This window comes from Myotis lucifugus, unplaced genomic scaffold (assembly GCF_000147115.1).
Source record: "Myotis lucifugus unplaced genomic scaffold, Myoluc2.0 scaffold_19, whole genome shotgun sequence".
NCBI classification, from domain to species: domain Eukaryota; kingdom Metazoa; phylum Chordata; class Mammalia; order Chiroptera; family Vespertilionidae; genus Myotis; species Myotis lucifugus.
This window is the reverse complement of record NW_005871067.1, coordinates 5,596,733-5,618,519: the sequence shown is the minus strand read 5'-3', so window position 1 is coordinate 5,618,519 and position 21,787 is coordinate 5,596,733. Positions and strand designations below refer to the sequence as shown.

The following is a 21,787-nucleotide window of genomic DNA, read 5'->3' as shown; positions in this document are numbered from 1 at the left end:
CATCATTAAAATGCCAAGAGCAAAAGACAAAGAGAGAATCTTAAAAGCAGCAAGAGAAAGAAACTCAGTTACCTACAAGGGAATACCCATACGACTGTCAGCTGATTTCTCAACAGAAACTTTGCAGGCCAGAAAGGAGTGGCAAGAAATATTCAAAGTGATGAACAGCAAGAACCTTCAACCAAGATTACTTTATCCAGCAAAGCTATCATTCAGAATTGAAGGTCAGATAAAGAGCTTCACAGATAAGGAAAAGCTAAAGGAGTTCATCATCACCAAACCAGTATTATATGAAATGCTGAAAGGTATCCTTTAAGAAGAGGAAGAAGAAGAAAAAGGTAAAGATACAAGTTATGAACAACAAATACACATCTATCAACAAGTGAATCTAAAAATCAAGTGAATAAATAATCTGATGAACAGTATGAACTGGTGATTATAGTAGAATCAGGGACATAGAAAGGGAATGGACTGACTATTCTTGGGGGGGAAAGGGGTGTGGGGGATGCGGGAAGAGATTGGACAATAATGTGCACCTATGGATGAGGACAGTGGGTGGAGAGTGAGAGCGGAGGGTGGGGTGGGAACTGGGTGGAGGAGAGTTATGGTGGGAAAAAAGAGGAACCAATGTAAAAATCTGAACAATAAAGATTTAATAAAAAAAAATAAATAAAATAAAAATTAAAAATAAAAAAAAAAGAAAGAAATCTTACCCTTTGCGACAGCATGGACTTACTGTGCTAAGTGAAATAAGCCAGTCAGAGAAAGACAAATATCACATGATCTTACTTATATGTGGAATCTAATGAACAAAATAATCTGATGAACAAAATGGGTCCAGAGGCATGGGTGGGTGGAACAGACTGACAGATCTCAGAGGGGAGAGTGATGGGGGGACAGGAAGAGATTAATCAAAGAACTTATATACTTAAATGAATTGCCCACAGATACAGACAATAGTGTAGTGAAGGCCTGGGGAGGGGCAGGGGGTTTGAGGGGAGCAAAAGAGGGGAAAATGGGGGATATCTGTAATACTATCAACTATAAAAAAAATTTGTATGTAAGGCATTTTGTATTGATACCAAGTCTTCAACTATAGTAACATAAATAAAATTTGATAATTTTTTCCATTTTAACTCCAAGAGGTGGCTTGAAATAATATTTTAAAGATATAACTTGAAAATAAAGCTTCTCACCCTGGCCAATGTGGCTCAGTGGGTTGGAACATCATCCCATACACCAAAAGGCACAGGTCTGATTCCTGGTCAGGGCACATACCTAAGTTGCAGGTTTGATCCAGGTTAGGGCGCATACAGGAGACAACCGTTTGCTGTTTCTCTCTCACATCGATGTCTCTCTCTCCCTCTCTCCCTCTCTCTCTCTCTCCCCCTCCCCCTCTCTCTAAAATCAATAAATGTCTTTGGGTGAGGATTTAAATAAATAATAAGAAGAAAAAAATAAAGCTTCTCTTTGAGTCTGACTTAGAAATTCAAATAAAACAAAACTTCCATTAAGACATGTTTCCATTCTTCCTCTCCACACCCATGAACTGAAAATATTAAAAGGTTAGAAAATAAGAATCATGAAGAAAGATGAAAGGCAGTAAGGTTATTTACCTCCTGTGATCCTTTCAACTTTAGACTCTGAGAGTAATAACAACAGTAATTACCGTTGCCCCCTTAGATCCAGGGGGCAACAACCAGTCTCTAACAATGCAGTGACTGATACAATCTAATTCCTAGTCCTGCGGGGAATATCAAGAGCTCATTCAGTCTTAGGGTGTCATTCAGGCCAACTTCCCTCCAAAAGCAAAAATGCCTTTTGAAATAGCCTCAACTATAAATTTCTTGAACACTTCCTGAATGGGAAATTTAAGGCCTCCTGAGGAACCCTGTTCCTTTGTTGGGCAGTTATTATTGTGGGGATATCCATCTTCAAATAAAACTAGAAATGCCTCCTAATTGATTTAGAAGGACTTAAGCATAGCAGGCAAAATTCTTTTCCAGCTTATTGACTGCCCATACAGCTTCTCTATTCTGACTGCTGCATCCAAATATTAAGATTATAATACTTATACCATGTTCTTGGATTGGTAGAATCAACATCATTAAAATGTCCATACTACCCAAAGCAATCTATAAATTCAACGCACTTCCCATTAAAATACCAATGGCCTACTTCAAAGATCTAGAACGAACTCTCCAAAAATTCATCTGGAATAAAAAAAGACCCTGAATAGCTGCAGCGATCCTGAAAAAGAATAAAGTAGGTGGGATCTCAATGCCAGATATCAAGCTGTATTACAAAGCCACTGTTCTCAAAACTGCCTGGTACTGGCACAAGAACAGACATATAGATCAATGGAATAGAATAGAGAGTCCAGAAATTAGCCCGAACCAATATGCTCAATTAATATTTGACAAAGGAGGCAAGAACATACAATGGAGCCAAGATAGTCTCTTCAATAAATGGTGTTGGGAAAATTGGACAGATATTTGCAAGAAAATGAAACTAGACCACCAACTTACACCATACACAAGAATAAACTCAAAATGGATAAAGGACTTAAATGTACGACAGGAAACCATAAAAATTCTAGAAGAATCCAAAGGCAACAAAATCTCAGACATATGCCAAAGCAATTTCTTCACTGATACAGCTCCTAGGGCAGTTGAAACTAAAGAGAAAATGAACAAATGGGGGACTACATCAAAATAAAAAGCTTCTGCACAGCAAAAGAAACCATCAACAAAACAAGAAAACCCACTGCGTGGGAAAACATATTTGCCAACGTCATATCTGATAAGGGCCTTATCTCCAAAATTTATAGGGAACTCATACAACTTAACAAAAAGAAGATAAACAATCCAATCAAAAAATGGGCAAAGGATCTAAATAGACACCTTTCAAAAGAGGACATTCAGAAAGCCAAGAGACATATGAAAACATGCTCAAAGTCACTAATCATCCGAGAGATGCAAATCAAAACAACAATGAGGTACCATCTCACACCTGTCAGAATGGCTATCATCAACAAATCAACAAACGACAAGTGCTGGAGAGGGTGTGGAGAAAAAGGAACACTTGTGCACTGCTGGTGGGAATGCAGACTGGTGCAGCCACTATGGAAGACAGTATGGAGTTTCCTCAAAAAACTGGAAATGGAACTCCCATTTGACCCTGTGATCCCACTTCTAGGAATATATCCCAAGAAACCAGAAACACCAATCAGAAAGGATATATGCACCCATATGTTCATAGCAGCACAATTCACCATAGTTAAGATTTGGAAACAGCCTAAGTGCCCATCAGCAGATGAGTGGATTAGAAAACTGTGGTACATCTACACGATGGAATACTATGCTGCTGTAAAAAAGAAGGAGCTCTTACCATTTGCAACAGCATGGATGGAACTGGAGAGCATTATGCTAAGTGAAATAAGCCAGTCAATGAAGGAAAAATACCACATGATCTCACTCATTCATGGATAATAAAGACCATTACAAACTTTTGAACAATAATAGATACAGAGGCAGAGTTGCCTCAAACTGATTGTCAAACTGCAGCGGGAAGGCCAGGGAGGGTTGGGGGGCAGGAGGGAGGGGGGTAAGAGATCAACCAAAGGACTTGTATGCATGCATATAAGCATAACCAATGGACATAAGACACTGGGGGGTAAGGGAGGCCAGGGGATTGTCAAGGGCGGGGGGGGGAGTGAGGGGGAAGGACACATATGTAATACCCTTTGTAATACTTTTAGCAATAAAAAAAAAGATTAATACTTTTATGTAAATATATTCTACAACATTTCAATGACCCACTATAAAATGTATAATCCCTCAATAACAAGATTTCCTTAAATCAACAAATAATTAAGATGGGCCCTGAGGGGGATAGATATTTCTTTCCCTGTAATCCTTAAGTTTTTAATTATTCATTATTGTTTTCTATATTATATGTTTTCCTCTTTAGACACAGTTATGTTTAGTAAATTCTAGTGCTTTTGTTTCTAAGAGTTCCTCCAATATGATAAATGTACCTTAAGTGTGGATAATATAGTATTTCTATAGCTTAGAAATGACTAGTCATCCACTTTCTCTCTAAAATCTATTCCTTATAAGGGGGAGGCAGGCAGCAGGGAGCTACAACCCTGGTTTGGGAACAACCAGCAGTAGATCCACAAAGGGACAGAATTGAGTAGTCAACGCTAGGTTAGGAGTCTGATAGACCAAAGGAGTTTGGAACTTTAGAGTAGGAGGTGAGGTCATGAGAGAGTTGAGAAGAGGTGGCTGTGGTCAAAGACCCAGCAGCTCTGAAAACTGGAAGCAGAGCCATTTCCAGCCATAAAAACTATACATATGCTCCCAACAATGCCACAGAGCACTGAGGAATGGTGGAGTCAAAGGACATAGGAATTAAGAATATTGGGGAACTATGAGACATTTACATTAAATGGCAATTGACACAACTGTTAATGTTAAAAGATGCCCAGGCTAGTGGAAACTAGCCTCCCTGGGGTCTGGAGGCCCACGGTTGTACCTGCAGTTCTGCTATCAAACAGGGCAGCTTTGAGAAGTCACTGCCCTTCTCGAAATTGAATGGGAAGACCTCTCAGGGCCCTGTCTGCTCCAAACCATAAGGATTTTTATGATAATGGCAAGGGACCTGCTGAAGAGTAAAACATCCGGGACACGCTGCCCCCCCACACACACACCCACCCCTGAGAGAGGCCTGAAACCCTGAGGTATAGCCTGAAATCCGCTCTCGAGGTTCTGAGTGTCCTGGGCTGCTCCAACAGCACTGAGTTTGAGTGCAGGTGGGAGGGTGGCTTCCGGCCTCCACCACATGACAGTCGCTGCAGGAAAGAAACATCTGCACAGCATATGTTTCAATGGACCTGGCGTATATAGCATACTGTTCTTAATATGTTTGCTCCCTTTAGCGCCATATGTTTTAACCAAGGTCACCTCTCTGAGAAAGGTTGTTTCCCCAGGTGGGGATCTTTCCCTGAGGTTAGGGAGGGGATACAACCCCTTAATTAAGTGCCAGGCGGGTAGTTAAGCTACATAATCTTTACTCCCTGGAATGGAGATAAGAAACGCCCTAACCTTTGTAATAGAAATTGACAGGATTAAAATCGGCTGGTATAAATGCGGATGTAACAAGACAATAAACATCAGCTCCTCATCAGATCGTCATCAGATCCTCATCAGATCCTCATCACATCATCATCAGATCCTAACCAGAACCTAGCCAGAGAACATGGCAAAAGATCCTGGACAGAACCTGGCTACAGAACTTCACTGGAGAACCTAGACAGAACATGGCAAAAGAACCTGGATAGAACCTGGCTAAAGAACCTGGTGACTGAACCTGGCTGGAGAACCTAGCGAGAGAACATGGCACCAGAACTTGGTTGGAGATCCTGACCAGAACTTCGCTGAAGATTCTGGAGGGAGAACCTCGCTATGCTGATGAACTGAACCCAGTTTCCATGTCATTCATTCTTCGCCGACTCCGTCCACACCTTTGGGGATCCCTGGACCCGTTGGGGTTGGACCCCAACACATGAGGGCCCAGCAGAAGCAGCTGGCCGCCTGGTGCCCACTGGCCCTGACTTTGTGCCATGGGGACAGAAACTTAGGAGAGCCTGTTCATCAACAGTGCAAAGCTGTGGCAGGAGCTCCCAGTGGAGTCAACCCAGGTTGTGTTGGAGGAACCAAGGAAGAGGGGACCTGAGTGGCTGAAGAAGGACACATCCTGGTCCTGTGGTGAAGGCCCAGAGAACGGAGATGCTTGTCTGTCTGTGGGTTTCCAGGAGCGGCCAGAATAGCTCTGTTCATGTGTGGACTGACCCGCAGGATGGGGACTTACATGGGCTGGACCACACCACGCTACTGTGGGCTCTCAGGCCCTCCAGCCAGAGCACAGGCAGAGGTCACCAGCAGGCATGACCAGGCATCAAGTTCTTCCACTTCTTACCTTCCACTCTCCCAGTGCTTTCAAAGGAGACAGACCCAGGGTCCTCACAGACTGGATCAGTGATGCCACCTTCAGTACAGGGACAGGGCAAGGCTGGGGCACCGGGGAGAAACCATGTGCTTCTCTCTGCCCCACCACCTCCTCTCCTGTCCTAAGACAGGGACTGAAAATCTAACATTTCACCTGTGTTCATACACACAGGTAGGTACACACATGTACACACCTGCACGAGCTTCTGTCTCTTCCCCGGCCTGCCCACTTACCTGCTGTTGCCTCATTTCTCAGGCTGGTGCTGGATCCTTCCTGGGGGATGGTAGGAGCCCTGGTGCAGGCAGCCTTCTAGGCAACATAAGGATAGGAGAGGACCAAGGAGGGGCCTGGCAGTGAGAAGTAGGTCAGGGCACTAATTTATGATATTAAAAAGCTCAGCCCAAAAATAAATAAACAAAACATATTCCTTAGATAATAAAGTTCATCTCTGAGCTCAAAAACACTCACCTGACTGCTCCTCACAACTCCAAACATGCATTTTTACTACCTGCTGTACTTCCTTACATCAATGTTTCAAAATACCACATGATCAAAATAGAATTTTCACTCCCCTCTTCACGTCCCTTCTGCCTGCAGAAACCTTCTCTTCAGCTACTTCTGCCTTTTTCATGGCATTGCCAAGATTCCAATTCTTCCATGTTTTCCCTCATCTTTAACATCTCATCAGCTGCCAGATTCTTTTGATTCCACTTCTACCTGTGTCTCAAATTCACCTAGTGTCTACATCCTGTGCTCCTTTTCCAGGTCAGATCTCTATTTCCTGACTCCTAGACCAGGGGTGGGCAAACTTTTTGACTCGAGGGCCACAATGGGTTCTTAAACTGGACCGGAGGGCCGGAACAAAAGCATGGATGGAGTGTTTGTGTGAACTAATATAAATTCAAAGTAAACATCATTACATAAAAGGGTACTGTCTTTTTTTTTTTTTTTTAGTTTTATTCATTTCAAACAGGCCGGATCTGGCCCGCAGGCCGTAGTTTGCCCACGGCTGCTCCTATTCGATTTCAACAGATTTCTAACTGACCTTCTAGTACTCTGAGGAGAAACTTTGATGAGTCTCCATTAAATACAGAATGAAGTCCAAACACTGCAATCTAGAATTCAAAGAAAAATCCTTTACTTTGGATTCTTTAAACTTCTTTTCAGCCTTATTTGCCACTCCACTTTCCTTTAACCACACCCTTCAGGTGATGTTCTCCCAGAACATACCTTGCTCTGTCCTGCCTCAACACCTCTACTCAATATTCTGGTGGTGATGTCCTTCAAGGAATATCTCCTAGTTGACATACTCCACTTTCTTGAATTCCAGTACAAACTGTGTTACCTCTTCCAAAAGCATTCTTAGTCAAAATTAATCCCTCTTTCCCCAAATATTTCCCAAACACTCAGAACCTGAATTCATGCAGCATTTATCCATTAACCTTATTTCAAAGTTATAAGTCTCTCTCCCACCAAAGTGGAAACGTCTTGAAAACAGGGACTGTGTCCTATTTATTTCTGCATCATCCACAAATTCTACCAAAATCCTTTGTTCATAGGAAGTACTTTATAAATACTTGTAATAATAACAAAAGTGTCATGAAAATCAGAGTAGAAGAACCTATAACATGAGTCAGCTCTTCAGGAAATGTTAAGATGTCCTTCCAGTTTTCCTAATTTTTATTTTAATGTCTATATATGTTCAAGTTCTAACCTCCAGTACTGGTGAGTGTGACCTTATTTGAAAATAGAGTCTTTGCAGATGTAATCAAGATGAGGTCATAGTTGACTGAAGAGAACCCTAATCCAATGACTGGTATCTTCGTAAGATTTAGCAGAAAATGATTTGGACACAGAGATAATGACACACAGAGAGAGAAGACAACCATGTAATGATGGGGGCAGAGGTTGTAGTCATGTAGCTGCAAGTCAAGGAACGCCTTCCCTAGAGCCTTCAGAGGCTTGGCTGACACCTTAATTTCAGACTTCTACCTTCTATAACCATGAGAGAATACCCTCTATAACCATTTCTGTTGTTTTAAGTCAGCCAGTTTATGATCATCTGTTACAGCAGCCCCAGGACACTGGTGCAGAAGCTAAAGATATCGAGTATTCAGAGGGCATCATAGACCAGAAAAGAAAGCTATAAAAATGATCTCCTCCTGAGACAGAAGTTCATTCACTTGGCCCAGAATGCTAAAAAATGTAGTTTGCTCTACTTAGAAAATATTTTGTAATATTAAGCTCTGACTGGGCAATTTCATTTTATTACTGTTTAATATCTCAACCAGAAGAAAAAAACTCTCACTAAAGAAGAGAAGAAAGTAAAAGAGCCAACAAATGCCTGGTACATAGTGTTTAATAAATGCTTGCTGAATGTATAAATGAAAACAGAATTATCAGAAAATGTCATGAGACATAAAAGCAGAACCTCTGGTCCTGATCTCTAAGTACCAGAATAAAGAGCTTTCACAAGTTGAGGTGAGTAACACAAGAACCTGTGGCCACCACCAGCAAAGCCACAAAATCAACAGGCTTTGCATAACATAAAATAAGTATAAAGCAAGTTCCAGCAGCACTGCAGGTTAATACTTAGGTGAATAAAATGTTTTCCTACATGGATGGATCTGTGAGATAATGTAGTGTGCATCCACTGCTCATAAAAAAAGAAGGGGGGAGTCAAAATAATTGGTTATATGAGCAACTAATTTTATCCTTCCTTTATCTCTCTTCCCCCAAAACTAAACCTGCCCCATCCCATCCTGCAGTTTACCTTTTTAAATTTCTTTAAATTATTGCTAAAAGTTTTACATGTCTCCTTTTACCCCCATTGACCTCTCCCCACCCACTCCCCCGCCCCAACAACACATGCCCCCACCTCCCTTTTGTCTGTGTCCATTGGTCATGCTCAAATGCATGGATATAAGTCCTTTGGTTGATCTCTTACACTCCACCCCACACTCCCCCACCTTCCCTCTGAGATTTGAAAGTCTGTTCAATGCTTCTATGTCTCTGGAGCTATTTTTGTTCATCAGATTATAATATTCACTATACTCCACAAATAAGTGAAATCATGTAATATTGACTTATTTTGCTTAGCATAATGCTCTCCAGGTCCATCCATGCTGTTACAAATGGTAAGAGTTCTTTCTTATTTACACCAGCGTAGTATTCCAGTGTGTAGAGGTAACACAGATATTTAATCCACTCATCTGCTGATGGGCACTTAGGCTGTTTCCAAATCTTAGATATTGTAAATTGTGCTGCTTTGAACAAAGGGGTGTATATATCCCTTGTGATTAGTGTTTCTGATTTCTTGGGAAATATTCCTAGAAGTGGGATTACTGTGTCAAATGGGAGTTCCATTTTTAATTTTTTTAGGGAAGTCCATACTGTTTTCCACAGTGGCTGCACTAGTCTGAATTTCGACCAGCAGTGCATGAGGATTCCTTTTTCTCCACATCCTCTCCAGCACTGTTGTTTGTTGATTTAGTGATGATAGCCATTCTGACAGGTGTGAGATGGTACCTCTTTGTTGTTTTGATTTGCATCTCTCGGATGATTAGTGACTTTAAACAGGTTGTCATATGTCCCTTGGCCTTCTGTATGTCCACTTTCAAAAAGTGTCTATTTAGGTCCTTTGCCCATTTTTTATTAGATTGTTTATCTTCCTTTTGTTAAATTGTATGAGTTCTCTATAAATATGAAGATTAAATCCTTATCGGATATAACATTGGAAAATATGTTATCCCTGGTAGGCTCTCTTATTCTTTTGTTGATAGTTTCTTTTCCTCTGCAGAAACTTTTTATTTTGATGTAGTCCCAATTGTTTATTATTTCCTTAGTTTCCATTGTCCTAGGAGATGTATAAGTAAAGCTATTGCTACAACATATGTCTGATATTTTGCTGCCTGTGGATTCTTCTAAGATTTTTATGGTTTCCCATCATATGTTTAAGTCTTTTATTTATTTTGAGTTTATTTTTGTGTATTGTTAAGTTGGTGGTCTAGTTTCATTTTTTTGCAAGTATCTGTCCAATTTTCCCAACACCATTTATTAAAGAGACTGTCTTGACTCCATTGTATGCTCTTGCCTTCTGTGTCAAATATTAATTGAGCATAATGGCTTCAGTCAATTTCCGGGTTCTCTGTTCTGTTCCATTGGTCTATATGTCTACTCTTGTGCCAGAACCAGGCAGTTTTGAGAAGAACTTTATAATATAGCTTGATATCTGGTATTGAAGTCCATCCAACATTTTTCTTTCTCAGGATTGCTGGGTTATTTTTTATTCCAGATGAATTTTTGGAGAGTTCGTTCTAGGTCTGTGAAATATGCCCTTGGAATTTTAATGGGGATTGCATTGAATCCATAGATTGCTTTGGGTAGTATGGACATTTTAATGATGTTGATTCTACCAATCCATGAACATGGTATATTCCTCCACTTGCTTATATCTCACTCTATCTCTTTTTTCAACATCCTATAGTTTTCCAAGTACTGGTCTTTTACCTCCTTAGTTTATTCCTAGGTATCTTCAATTTTTTGGTGCGATGGTAAATGAGAATGTTTTTTTGTTTGTTTTTTCCTCTTTTGTGAGTTCATTATTGGTGTATAAAAAAGCCATAGATCTGGGTGTTAATTTTGTATCCTGCTACGTTGCCAAATTCATTTATTAAATCTGGTAGTTTTTTTATGGAGCCTTTAGGGTTTTCTATGTACAGTATCATGTCATCTGAGAACAATGACAGTTTTACTTCTTTTCCCATTTGTATACCTTTTATTTCTTCTTGTTTGATCACTATAGCTAGCATTTCCAGTACTATGTTGAATAGGAGTGATGAAAGTGTGCATCCCTGTCTTGTTCCTGCTCTTAGGGGAAGTGGTTTTAGTATTTGCCCATTGAGTATGATGTTTGCTATAGGTTTGTCATATAAGGCTTTTATTATGTTGTGGTATAATCACTTTATTCCCACATTGCTAAGGGTTTCTATCAAAAAGAGGGTATTGGATTTTGTCAGATGCTTTTTCTGCATCAATTGATATGATCATGTGGTTTTAGCCTTTCAATTTGTTTATGTGATATATGATGTTTATTGTTTTGTGGATACTATACCAGCCTTAAATCTTGAAATAAATCCCACTTGGTCATAGTGTGTGATCTTTTTAATGTGTTTCTTGATGCAATTTGCTAATATTTTGTTGAGGAATTTAGTGTCTATATTCCTCAGTGATATTGGCTGTAATTCTTTCATTGTAGCGTCTTTATCTGGTTTTGAAATTAGGGTAATGCTGGATTCATAGAAAGAGCTTGGAAGTGTTCCTTCCTCTTGAATTTTTGGAATAATCTGCAGAGGGTAGGTATTAGTTCTTTGAATGTTTGGTAAAACTCCCCTTGAAGCAGTCCGGACCAGGACTTTTGTTTGCTGGAAGTTTTTTTTATTACTGCTTCAATTTCATCAGTAGTTATCAGCCTATTCAGGTTCTCTGATTCTTCCTGAGTTTTGGAAGACTGTATTTTTCTAGAAATATGTCCATTTCATCTAGGTTCCTCAGTTTGTTGGAATAAAGTTGTTCGTAGTATTATTTTTACAATCTTTGTATTTCTGTGGGGTTGGCTGTCCCTTTGCCTCTTTCCTTTCTAATTTTGTTTATTTAGGTCCTCTTTATTTGCTTCTTGGTGAGCCTAGCTAGAGGATCATCAATCTTGTTTATTCTTGCAAAGAATCAGCTCTTGGTTCTATTGATCTTCTATATTTTTATGGGTCTTCATATCATTTATTTCCACTCTGATGTTTATTATTTCCTTCCTTCTACTTACTCTGGGATTTTCTTGTTGCTCTCTTCTAGTTCTTTAAGTTTTTGGGTTAGATAACTTACTATCAGTTTTTGTTGTTTTTTGGAGTAGGCCTGTAGTGCTATGAACTTCCCTTTCAGGACCGCTTTCATTGTCCCATAGATTTTGGATTGTTCTGTTTTCATTGTCATTTTTTTACCAGGATGCTTATTTCTTCTTTGATTTCTTTGGTAAGCCATTCATTGTTTAATAACATGTTATTTAGCTTCAATGTGTTTAATGTTTTTATTGAAGTTGATTTCTACTTTTATAATAATGTGATGAGAAGATGCCTGATAAGATTTCAATCTTCTGGAATGTGTATAGAGTTAGCATGTGTCCTGATATGTGGTCTATCTTTGAAAATATCCCATGTGCACTTGAGAAGAATGCATATTCCTTAGCTTTGGGGTGAAATGTTCTGAAGATGTCAATTAATTCCATTTGATCTAGTGGATCATTTAGGATTGCTGTTTCTTTGCTGATTTTTTGTCTAGAGGATTTATCCAGTGGTGTCAATGGGATATTAAAGCCCCCTACTATGATTGTATTGTTGTCGATCTCTCCCTTGATATCTTCCAGAATTTTTTTATGTATTTGGGTGTCCCTGTATTGGGTACATATGTGTTTACCAGAGTTATATCCTCTTGTCGAATCAATTCCTTTAGTTTATGAGGTGGTCTTTCTTATCTCTTGTTATAGCCTTCACTTTGAGGTCTATTTTGTCAGATATAAGTATTGCTACCCCAGCTTTTTTTTTCATTTCCATTTGCCTGAAAATTTTTTTACATCCCTTCACTTTCAGTCTGTGAGTTCTTTGTTCTGTAAACAGCATATATATGAGCCATGTTTTCTTTTTCTTTTTTTTTCAATTAGCAATAATCGCGCCTCGGATAAACCTCATTGGCTATGATACTGCCACTGCGTAAAGCTTGAGCCATGTTTTCTTATCAATTCAGCTTCTTACGTCTTTTGATTGGAGCACTTAATCCATTTACATTTAAAATCATTATTGACTAGAGGCCCGGTGCACCAATCTATGCATGGGTGGGGTCCCTCTGGGTGGCCTACGGGGATCGGGCCTCCACTCGCGCCTCCAGGCTTGCAACCCCAGTTCATGCCCCCAGCCTTGCAGCCCCACAGCCTCGCCTGGCACCCCACCATGGCTTGGCACCGCCCCCTCACCTGCTCCACCATCCCGCCTGAGGGGCGATCTATTGGAGCCAGGTGACCTGCCTGGCTCCCTCAGTGCCTGGGAGCCAGGTGGTGGCCCCACTCCCCACCGCTGCCGCTGGTTACCATCTATAGGGCCCCACCACCGCCCCCTGCCACAGCGCTGGTCACAACCTGCGAAGTGATCAATCAGGGCCGGGCCCCCCACCCAGCTCCCTCAGTGCCTGGGAGCTGGGCAGCAGCCCCGCCACCCCTACCACTGTTCGCTGTCTGCGGGGCAATCAGTGGGGCGATCAGAGGGGCGATTGGTACCCCACTTGCACACGCCTTGGCCTGGCACTGCCCGCTCACCTGCTCCACCATCCCACCGCGGTTCCACTCTCGTCGGGGCCCACTGGGGTCGGCAGTACCTCCAACTGCTGCCCGCTGCCAGCGCAGCATCGTCGATGCCTGCCATGTTCTGCCCTGCCCACTGGTGGTCAGAGCACATCATAGAGAGTGGTCAAACACCTGGTCAACTCCTGAGGGGACAATTTGCATATTAGGCTTTTATTATATAAGATAGGTACTTGTTTGTCGCCATTTTTGTTCTTTATACCTGTGTTCCTTCTTGCCTTAATATTTCTTCTTGTTACAGCAGTCTCTTTAGCATTTCTTGCATTGCTGGCTTGGTGGTAATAAACTACCTAAGCCTTTTGTTGTCTATGAAGCTCCTGATTTCCCCTTCAACTTTGAATGATAGCCTTGCTGGGTATAGTATTCTTGGACTTAGTCCCTTGCTTTACATCACTTTGTATACTTCATTTCATTTCCTTCTGGCCTGATGTGTTTGTTGAGAAATCAGCTGATAGTCTAATGGGAGACCCCTTGTACATAACTTTCTGTCTCTCTCTGGCAGCCTTTAAGATTTTTACTTTGTCCTTGATGTCTGCCAATTTAATTATGGTGTGTCTTGGTGTGGGTCTTTCAGAGTTCATCTTGCTTGGAACTCTTTGTGCTTCCTGGACTTGTGTGACTTTTTTCTTCCCAAAGTCAGGGAAGTTTTTTCATTATTTCTTCAAACAGGTTTTCTATTCCTTGCTCAGTTTCCTGTCCTTCTGGCACCCCTATTATGTGGATATTGTGTCATTTCATGTTGTCCCAAAGCTCCCTTAGAATATCCTCCTGCTTTTAAGGTTTTTTTCCAGTTGCTGTTCAGATTGGGTGTTTTTCTCTACCTTGTCTTATAACTTGCTGATTCTGTCCTCAGCATTTTCTACTCTACTATTGAAACCTTCCATTGTGTTCTTTATTTCAGCTATGTCATTCTTCATTTCCTCTTGATTCTTATGCATGTTGGTGAATTTTTCATCCCTCCTTTTCATCATCTTCATAACATTACTCTGAATTCTTTCTCTGACAAATTGCTTACCTCCATTTCATTTATTTCCTTTTCTGGTTATTCCTCCTTTTTGTTCATATGGGGGTTGTTACTTTGTCTCCCCATTTTTGCTGTTCCTTTGTGATTGTTTCTATGAATTAAACCAAACTGCTATGCCACCCAGAGTTTTTGAATTGATCTTATGTACATGTTTTGTGGGACCCAGTGGTTCAGTCTATCAGATCTTCTGGGCTGGGTATTCTAAGGATGCCCCTTACTTGAGATATTTGGGTTCTCTTGATGTAGTTGGGTCTTGAATGTTATTGTCCCGTGGGTGGAGTATTCTCTCAGGGTGTCTGGTTATGTGGCTTGATCTCTACAACATCGTGCCAACTGTTGTGGAGGAGATGACTGAACAGCACAAAATACAACACAACACACAACACAAAAGGAACAGAAGGAAAATGTACACAAGACAACTATAATCCCAACAGAAGTAACCACCAAAGAAAAGAGAATTAGGAGAGAAAAGAGAGTAAAAACAATAGCAAGAAAAGAAAAAAAGAAAATTTTTAAAAAGTTTAAGAAAAATAAAAAAAGACAGAATATGGGAGACAACACAACAAAACAAACAAGTAAACCAAAAAATGCAAACAAAAAACACCCAGAAGAAGGGGGAGGGCAGAATCTGTAGAGGCAGAGCTTAAATACAGAAAATAAGTTTAAGGAATTGGATGAATATGGGAAGGACCACAGTTTAGTATGAAGAAGGGAGAAAGAGAATGATTGGATAAGAATAAAAAATTAAAATTACAAAAAATTATTATTTTATTTTTGTAAAGGAGAATAGAGGAGAGAGCAGATAAGCCTGAATTTAGAAAATGGAAGTAATTTACAAATTAGAAGAAGAAAAGAGCAAGACGGGGGGCGGGGGGATTTAAGCAGTGAAGAAGGAGAAAAGAGAATGGGAAATGGAGTAGGAGCAGGGAAGAGGAAATTAGATATATGAATAAGCCACAGAGACTACAATAATAATAACACCTCAATAAAGCAGGTAAGGAAGATCACTTTTTAACAAGAGGTAAAAAGAAAGAAAAGGGAAAAGCTAAAGCAGAGAGACGAAAAAAGGCTGAAAAAAGGGAGAAGCAAGGAAGAAAAGGGTAAAAAAAAAGAAAAAATAAATATACAAAAAAGTGTTTTTATTTAAAAATATAAAATATTAAAAGGTGAACTGTCATTCACTTCAAATGCATTTTAATGCCCCATGTGGGCTGGTTTAAGACCCCACTCTTCTGTTCTGTCTGCCAATTCTGGGATTCCTGTTAGGTCGTCAGGTGCTGACCACTGTCAGGCAATGTCTTTGGCAATTAGCACCGTGTTGAAGCTCCATGTGAACCACCGTTCCTCTGCTTGTGTCTGTCTCCACAGGCCTTGGCTGCAAGCAGGCAGGATCGATCTGTCTGCTTTGCCTGTCTGCCAGCTGTCAATCTTTTTTTTAAATTTTATTTTCTTGTTTAAAGTATTACAAATAGTATTACATATGTCTCCTTCTTTTCCCCATTGACCTTCCCTGGCCTCCCCTACCCCCTGGGACATGCCCTTACTCCCCACCCCCAGTGTCTTGTGTCCACTGGTTATGCTTATATGCATGCATATAAGTCCTTCAATTGATCTCTTACCGTCCCCCAACACTCGCCAGCCTTCCCGCTGTAATTTGACAGTCTGTTCGATGATTCTCTGCCTCTGTATCTATTTTTTTGTTCATTAGGTTATAATGTTCTTTATTATCCATAAATGAGTGAGATCATGTGGCATTTTTCTTTCACTGCCTGGCTTATTTCACTTAGCATAATGCTCTCCAGTTCTATCCATGCTGTTGCAAATGGTAAGAAGTCCTTCTTTTTTACAGCAGCATAGTATTCTATTGTGTAGATAGGCCATAGTTTTCTAATTCACTCATCTGCTGATGGGCATTTAGGCTGTTTCCAAATCTTAGCTATGGTGAATTGTGCTGCTATGAACATAGGGGTGCACGTATCCTTTCTGATTGGTGTTTCTGTTATTTTGGGATATATTCCTAGAAGTGGGATTACTGGGTCAAATGGCAGTTCCATTTTTACATTTTTGAGGAAACACCATAATGTTTTCCATAATGGCTGTACCACTCTGCATTCCCATCAGCAGTGCAGGAGGGTTCCTTTTTCTCCACATCCTCTCCAGCACTAGTCTTTTGTTGATTTGTTGATGATAGCCATTCTGACAGGTGTGAGATGGTACCTCATTGTTTGATTTGCATCTCTCCCATGATTAGTGACTTTGAGCATGTTTTCATATGTCTCTTGGCTTTCTGAATGTCCTCTTTTGAAAGGTGTCTATTTAGATCCTTTGCCCATTTTTTGATTGGATTGTTTATCTTCCTTTTGTTAAGTTGTATGAGATCCCTGTAAATGTTGGAGATTAAACCCATATCGGAGATAACATTGGCAAATATGTTCTCCCATGCAGTAGGTTTTCTTGTTGTTTTGTTGATGGTTTCTTTTGCTGTGCAAAAACTTTTTATTTTGATGTAGTCCCATTTGTTTATTTTCTCCTTAGTCTCTCTTGCCCTAGGATCTGTGTCTGTAAAGATATTGCTACGACATATGTCTGCAATTTTGCTGCCTATGGAGTCTTGTAGGGTTTTTATTTTTTCCATCTTACATTCAAGTCCTTTAGCCATTTTGAGTTTGATTTTGTGTATGGTGTAAATTGGTGATCTAGTTTCATTTTTTTGCATGTATCGGACCAAATTTCCCAGCACCATTTATTAAAGCGACTGTCTTGACTCCATTGTATGCTCTTGCCTCCTTTGTCAAATATTAACTGAGTATAATAGCTTGGGTCAATTTCTGGATTCTGGATTCTGTTCCATTGGTCTATATGTCTGTTCTTGTGCCAGTACCAGGCAGTTTTGAGAACCGTGGTTTGGTAAAATAGTTTGATGTCTGGTATTGTGATCCCTCCAACCTTGTTCTTCTTTCTCAGGACAGCTGTGGCTATTTGGGGTCTTTTATTCCAGATGAATTTCTGGAGAGTTTGTTCTAGATCACTGAAATATGCCATTGGTATTTTAATAGGTATTGCATTGAATCTATAGATCGCTTTAGGTAGTATGGACATTTTAATGATGCTGATCCTACCAATCCACGAACATGGGATGTTCTTCCATTTCTTTATGTCTTTCTCTATCTTTTTTCCAATGTCCTGTAGTTTTCTGAATACAAGTCTTTTATGTCCTTGGTTAAGTTTATTCCTAGGTATCTTAGGTTTTTTTGGTGCAATGGTAAATGGGATTGTTTTTTTCATTTCTCTTTCTGTGAGTTCATTATTGGTGTATAAAAAGGCCATAAATTTCTGGGCGTTAATTTTGTATCCTGCTACATTGCCAAATTGATTTATTAGGTCTAGTAGTTTTTTATGGAGTCTTTGGGGTTTTCTATGTATGGTATCATGTCATCTGCAAATAAGGATAGTTTTATTTCTTCTACTCCAATTTGGATGCCTTTTATTTCTTCTTCTTGTCTGATCGCTATGGCTAGTACTTCTAGTACTATGTCAAACAGGAGTGGTTAAAGTGGGCATCCTTGTCTTGTTCCTGTTCTTAGGGGAAATGATTTTAGTTTTTGCCCATTGAGTATGATGGTTGGCTGTACGTTTGTCATATAGGGCTTTTATTATGTTGAGGTATGATCCCTCTATTCCCACTTTGCTGAGCGTTTTTATCAGAAAAGGACTTTGTCAAATGCCTTTTCTGCATCAATCGATATGATTATGTGATTTTTGTCTCTCAACTTGTTTATGTGATGTATCACATTTATTGATTTGCGGATATTGTACCAGTCTTGCATTTCTGGAATAAATCCCACCTGGTCATGGTGTATGATCTTTCTAATGTAATGCTGGATCCAGTTTGCTAGAATTTTGTTGAGAATTTCAGCATCTATGTTCATCAGGGATATTGGCCTGTAATTCTCTTTCTTTGTGGTGTCTTTATCTGGTTTTGAAATTAGGGTAATGCTGGCTTCATAGAAAGAGCCTGGAAGTGTGACTACCTCTTGAATTTTTTGGAATAGTCTGAGTTGATAGGTTTTAGTTCTTCTTTGAATGCTTGGTAGAACTACCCTGTAAAGCTGTCCAGACCAGGGCTTTTGTTTGCTGGAAGATTTTTTATTATTGTTTCAATTTCTTCGGTAGTTATCGTCCTATTCAGGGTTTTTTATTCTTCTTGGTTGAGTTTTGGGAGCTTGTATTTTTCTAAGAATATGTCCATTTCGTCTAGGTTGTCCTTTTTGTTGGAATAGAGTTGTTCATAGTATTTTTTCATAATTGTTTGTATTTCTGTGAGATCAGTTGTAATTTCAACTCTTTCATTTCTGATTTTGTTTATTTGGGTCCTCTCTCTTTGTTTCTTGGCGAGCCTGGCTAGAGGTTCATCAATCTTGTTTATCCTTTCAAAGAACCAGCTCTTGGTTTTGTTGATCTTTTTTTTTTTTTTGGTTTATGCAACTTTATTAAAGAAAAATAAATCAATTACTAGCAGAGCTATTAGTTGATCACTCATCCATTGACAACTTGCATCATTTGTTCAGAGCTATATTAAACAGTGTATTGGAAGATAGATTAACTAATAGCTCCAAGCCTCCTAACAATTTAAATGAAAATTACAGTTGAATTCTACACAATGGAATACTAGGCTGCTGTAAAAAAAAAAAAAAAAGAAGGAATTCTTCCCATTTGCATCAGCATGGATGGAACTGGAGAGCATTATACTAAGCGAGATAAGCCAGTCAGAGAAAGATAAGTATCACATGATCTCACTTATTTGTGGAATATAATGAACAAGAAAAACTCATGAACAAAAACAGACCAGAGTCACAGAAGCATCGAACAGACTGTTCAACCTATCAGGGAAGGTGGGGGTTGAGGAGGTAAGAGATCAACCAAAGGACTTGTATACATGCATATGAGCATATCCCATGGACACAGATAGGTGGATTGCGAGGAGGTTTGGTAGGGCATGTGCTGGGTGTTCGGGGCGACCAGCGAGAGGTCAATGGGGGAAAAGAGACTTATGTAATACTTTAAGCAATAAAGAATTTAAATTTAAAAATAAATAAATAAAATATTAAAAGCTTATGCACAGTAAAAAAAAATATTAAAAAAAAAGAAAGCCCACTGCATGGGAGAATATATTTGCCAATGTTATATCCGATAAGGATTTAATCTCCAAAATTCATAGGAAAGTCATACAACTTAACAAAAGGAAGATAAGCAATCCAATCAAAAAATGGGCAAAGGACCTAATAGTAAATAGACACTTTTCCAAAGTGGACATACAGAAGGCCAGGAGACATATGAAAACATGCTCAAAGTCACTAATCATCCGAGAGGAACAAATCAAAACGACATTGAGGTACCATCTCACACCTGTCAGAATGGCTATCATCAACAAATCAACAGATGATAAATGCTGGCATAAAACATGAAGAAAAAGGAATCCTCATGCACCGCTGGTCAGAATGCAGACTGGTGCAGGCACTGTGGAAAACAGTATGGAGTTGCCTCAAAAAATTAAAAATGGAACTCCCATTTGACCCAGTACTCCCATTTCTAGGAATATATCCCAAGAAATCAGAAACACCAATCAGAAAGGATATATGCACCCCTATGTTCATAGCAGCACAATTTACAATAGCTAAAATTTGGAAACAGCCTAAGTGCACATCAGTAAATGAGTGGATTAAAAAACTGTGGTATATCAGTTTTTTAATGGAATACTATGCTGCTGTAAAAAAGAAAGAACTCTTACCATTTGCAACAGCATGGATGGACATGGAGAGCATTATGCTAAGCGAAATAAGCCAATCAGAGAAAGATAAATATCACATGATCTCACTCATTTGTGGAATATAGTGAATAACATAAACTGATGAACAAAAATAGATCCAGAGACACAGAAGCATCAAACAGACTGTCAAACTTCAGATTGAAGGCTGGGGTGGGGGGGATGTTTATAGATCAACCAAAGGACTTGTATGTATGCATATAAGCATAACCCATGGACACAGACACTAGGGGGGTGAGCGCATGTGCTGGGGGGTTGGAATGGCCGGCGAGAGGTCAATGGGGAAAAAGGAGACATATGTAATACTGTAAACAATAAAGAATTTAAATTAAAAAAAAAACACATAATGTACTCCTAAGCTCTTGATTTCTCAATTTTTATATTGTAGCGTTGTTTTATCTACCAAGTAAAATTCTTTCTGTTCTCCTAAAAATAAATAAAATACTTCCAGAATTACTATAGAAGTGATATTTAACCATCTTCAGGATAAATATACCTAAATGCTTTCTTCCTTAGGCTGTAGTTTGAGCCTGATTCCTCCCTTTTCTGAAAGAAGCCTTTCACAGATTCTTTACCAGGAATTAATGGACAGTTAGTTCAGGCCAGACCCTCCAGGAATGGTACACAGGCCACTTGGTTGGGATAGGAAAGAAGGAGGTAAATAAAATGATCTACTTCCCAGCAGTGTCCAGGGCACAGGCATTTCAAGTCACAGGCAAAAGAGAAGATTGGACACAGTTCTCCATTTGCTCACGCTTGTGTTCCCTTATTTCTCTTATGGACTTTACTATGAATTTAAAGCCCTTTTTTCAGTTCAGCTTCAGTGACCTCATACAGTCACTACTTTGTATAATCAGAAGCAAATCTGTCCCCAGTAGAGATACCTGAACATTTTCTAGTACCTCAATGTTCTAGGGACTTGGTCAAGGCTATATTTAGATACCACAATGCATTTCAGAGAAAATGTGACTTTCCTTGAAGGGTTTGTTCCCACATCCCCTACTTAAACCAAACATACTTTCAATTTAACAAAAGCCTACCTGCCGAGGTAGCATATCTGGCTATAATTAAGAGAGGAAATATTTTTCAGAAGAAAATGTGGTTTTATTCCTCTTTTTATTTAATGAACAAGATGTTGGAAGAAAATTGTCTTAACTCTTAGCTTACTATATTGTAATATGTTTTTTAATGTTTCACATGGTGACTGCAATGAAGCCTGTAAAAATAACTCTAAATTCCAATGTCATGTGGAACGTGAAGATTTGGTTTCATTTTCAAAACTGGTCTGTTGAGAAATACGCCCGAAAAAGCAATTCTCATTTTACTCCATTATACCTCGAACAGCTGCAGGAAGTATTATAAAATGTATTTAACCCAATCTAAAGTTTAAATTTTTGATCTCTGCAGAAAGCATTTTTAGAGTCTCACACATGCTAGAAAAAGGATTTAGAACTTTAATAAGGCTTCACAAAGAGAGACGCACTGTGAAATTTTGACAAATGGCTACCTTCTTTTTTTTCCTTCA

General features: G+C 39.5%; 1 pseudogene; it reads right to left on the bottom strand.

Moving 5' to 3' along the window:
* Positions 1-12,666: 12,666 nt before the first annotated feature.
* Positions 12,667-12,778, bottom strand: LOC111825278 (annotated as a pseudogene).
* Between the last annotated feature and the right edge of the window lie 9,009 nt (positions 12,779-21,787).